The 4,042-nt window shown below is 39.4% G+C and overlaps 1 long non-coding RNA gene across 1 annotated transcript; it reads right to left on the minus strand.

Moving 5' to 3' along the window:
- Window positions 1-1,343: 1,343 nt before the first annotated feature.
- On the minus strand, window positions 1,344-3,988 carry LOC117613784. Its single transcript, XR_004583800.1, has 5 exons — window positions 3,750-3,988; window positions 3,466-3,573; window positions 3,227-3,390; window positions 2,987-3,107; window positions 1,344-2,764 (listed from the first exon to the last, which is right to left on the minus strand). It is a non-coding gene; the product is annotated as an uncharacterized LOC117613784 (long non-coding RNA).
- Between the last annotated feature and the right edge of the window lie 54 nt (window positions 3,989-4,042).

The raw sequence follows: 4,042 nt of genomic DNA on the forward strand, positions 1-4,042 counted from the left end.
TCGCAGTTGGTTGACGCTTCCGCACAACACGTACTTCACCAGCAAGAAGAGATAGCACAAGCCAATTAACTTTTATTCAAAGTTTGGTCTGTTTAAGTTATCAAGTGTTATGCCCGAGTGACTTGCTTATTTGGATGCCAGTAAATTTGGCTTCTAAATTTATGCGATGATGTATCAATTTGTTGTTAACTTATACAAGACTGATACAAGTTAAAGACACAGAGCTAATGCATCTCTCATAGAACTCAAATGGAGTTAGTTTTATTTATTATTATTTTATGCATCAGGCGTGTTCCTTATAGAGCCAACATTGGCATGTATGGCCCAAAAATTGATGGTTTCCATTTCCAATCACCCAAGTCCCCCTAAAAACCCCCTCCCTTCACCTAACAGGAATACCAGAACCAAGGGGACATCCCCTCCCTGAATAATGACATTTCCCCAGAATGATATTTCTGAACAGCAATGTAAGCAGAATGAAACATTCTCCAGAATTCCTCACATTCCTAAACAAATGTGGGCCTTAAATAGATACTCATAAAATGAATCAACCCCTAAATGAAGCAACACATAATCCAACATCAGAAACATCACACCTCAAAATTTATTACCCCTAAACAAAGCTTCTCTTACATCCACACCTTGGGTAAACCATTACCAGCCTCAAAATTTTCTGGAAACTGGCAACAAAAAAGGCACCAAACACTCTTTTCTTCTTCTCTCAACCTTCTTCACCCTGAATAACCACATTAAAGCCAAAATTGAATAACATAAACCATGATAATATATAAATCCATGGACTCACTGGCACAATGAATAGATGACTTGAGAACGAGTAAGACTTATGGCCTCCATCTCTCCCTCCCCGTGACTGAGTGAGTCTACCTCCAACTTCACCATTATCACTCTCAAAGGCCTTTTCATACTCTATTTTAAGCTTAGTGGGTGCATCCTTGTAAAGTTTCTTCTCTACAAAACATTCGATATGTGCTCCCTTTTTTTCTGAAAAACCAAATGGCTTCATCAGCAGCTTTGACCACATAAAGCTTCTTCTATTTCCATTTCCTGTACACAGAAGTTGACAAAAAAAACAGAAACAAAAACAAAAACACGACCACATCACTCAGACTTCCACTTCTCACCACCCTCCTTTGCAGCTGAATTTGCATTTTAAGGAACATCATTCTCAAATTTTTGTAACAAGCTAAACTTTTCCCTGGAATGATATTGAATGACGTGTGGAACACAGCAAGAAGGCAGTATAACTAGTATGAGCAAGATTTTCATCAATATTTTCTCCGTTGCTGAATGAACGTGAAACTCAAACGTCTTATCTTTGCCTCTTACCGAAGACATTACTTCTCATTACCAAAAAACATACACACTTCCACATGAGAAAAAAACTCAAGGGAACACACACTTCCAAATTCCTTAGCAATCAACTGCAGAAACAAAATATACATACTCACATTCATCAAACCACCATATTATCACTTTATGACAAGCTGATAAAGCATACACATAAAACACAATGAGCATTAGGTACGTTTACATAAGAATTTACATTGTGAACAAAAATTTTGATACATAGCCATGGAGCAAGAAGAGCAAGAGGTCTTCAAGGAGGAAAAGCCAACTGCTTGTCTTCCTCTGTGCAAGGGTTTGTCACATAAACAAGGCAAGACCATCATCACTTTGGCTTCGTCTTCTAGAAAGCATGGCCAATTGGAGGAGCTGGGTTTAGATGATCTCCATCAGACCCCAAAGAGCAAGAGGCAAAACTGGGTGTTGGTGGAAAGAAACGATGTATTGTTCTGAAATCTTAGGTTTTCACATGATGCTCCGCCATGCAAGGTTCTTCGTTAAGCATGTGGTTGATCTTGTGGCCGAGAATTTGCCTGGTTATTTTGACGACATCGGGAGGCCGACGGATTTCGGTACTGTGAAATCCAAATTGGAGAGAGGTGCCTACTCCAGCGCTAATGGCTTTGCTGCTAATGTCAGGCTTATCTTCTCAAGTGCTTTAAGATATTATCGGTTTGGGAGAATTGAGCATGGAGAAACCAAGAATCGCAGTGGTGTTTTTGAGACCAAGTGGAAAAAAGCCATAGAGAAAAAGCCAAAGACTACTTGTCCTTTGTGCAAAGTCAAGGGTTTGTTAGTGTCACCCAAACTGAAATAGGGCAAGAGCTCTTCTACTTCTAGTTCTTCAAACTCAAGGGCTTGGGGTTTTTGATTCTCAGCCAGTTGATTCAACCAAAGATGATCTTGACTACCCTTGTTCATCATGCCATGGATCAGGCCTCGCATAATCTTTCTCCATGCAAGGCTAGCCGAATTTGGTCACTGAAGATACGATTTTCAGATACAATATTGAAAGCAAACAAGATAATTAAAGGTCCACCTGATTCTCCACCAAGCAGAAAATTGATGCAACGGACTAAGGAAAGGGAATCGGCTCGCCGTACCATTTTGAACATGGAGAAGTCAGTGTATTTTGAGGACCATTTATAGGATCTCAAACAACTTGAGATGTTGTGTGGCTGTGGCAGTGAAGATCCTTTTCTACAGGTCCACTTTGGACTCCCACTTAAGAAATTGGGTGTATACCTCAAGGAAGATGATGAGTTGCAAGGTCAGGATGAGGAGGCTTTTCTGAAAGGAGATTGGGAGGAAGGCAAGATCTGCTGGGAGGAAGGAGATCCATTCATGAAGGTAAGGGCCACTTTGGTTCTGCTAGTTTGTTGTGGATGATGTATATGTTCTGCACTGGCAGTCATTCTTTGGTTAGCGTTTCCACTTTGTAGTTGATTAGCAATTCATTATTAGTTTCTAGAAACAAGGAAATTAAGGATGTGATTCTGAATTAATTAAACAATTCTTTCCAAGTTTAATGATATATTGGTAACACCAGTTTCTATTTCTGTTTCTTCTCTAATGGTACTTTGTTTATGGCATTCAATAAGGCTAGGGAATAGTGCTGTACCTTGGACCATGTCTGAAATATTCCTGCACAGCAATATAAGCAGAATGAAACATTCTCCAGAACTTCCCCTTTTCAAAAAGAATGCAAGCCTTAACTAGATACTCATAAAATGAATCAACCCCTAAATGAAGTAACACATAATCCAACATCAGAAACATCAAACTCTGTTTGGGAAAGCCAATAAACCATGCATCATAAAATGTAGTACGTTGAAGAACTCAAAGTCCTGCGAAAACCTACCAGCCCCAATCCCAGTTGAATATTCAATCCATTCCCCAGTTGATACATCCAGTGTTTGTACCAAGTAAATTCAACGATGAGCACGTAAAGCTGCAGATTTGTATTTCGGGTCCCCAGTCAATTGGGATAATGCTCCCATTTCCAGAATTAGAGAACCTGAATTCCTACAGAGAATCAAGACATTCAGGAAATCCATTATTGATGTCCTCATCTCAATACAGCAAAACAAAGCCACTCACCACACCCTGAAGTGCTTGTTTCAGTAGTCTCATTCTCAATCACTCCATACGGTCCACGGAATTTTGCATTGATGGGGAGTCGTATATCCTTCTTAAAAACAAAACCACCTGAATGTTTTCATATAATTTTAAAACTTGAAAGGTGAATCCTTTGGAAAGATTTTGAAGGTACACCTAACCGTATTTTAGACTGATGTTACAATTTAGAAATAATCATATCATGCACACATCCTAAAAATCAAAACGTAATTCTTAGTTGGACCTCAGCATGTCTCAGGTGGTACCTTTAAGTTAACCCATGCATATGGTAATCCAGTCGGTGTGTCAAATGCAGGTAGAAAGTGTTTCCCCAAATCCTCGGCCAAAGTAAGCCGCTGATTCTTGTGTACCTTCACCCAACCTGTCTGTAGAATCAGTGGCAAGTAGATGACCAGAGACAAGTCCTCCAAGCATTCTTATGTTGCACTGCACAAAAGCAATCAAATGAAAAAGAGAACCACTAAAACACCTCAAGTACATGACTTGACAATGATAAACATTACTCTTGAATTACTTTCAAAATAATATCTACATACAG

Source organism: Prunus dulcis, unplaced genomic scaffold, assembly GCF_902201215.1.
Source record: "Prunus dulcis unplaced genomic scaffold, ALMONDv2, whole genome shotgun sequence".
NCBI lineage: Eukaryota > Viridiplantae > Streptophyta > Magnoliopsida > Rosales > Rosaceae > Prunus > Prunus dulcis.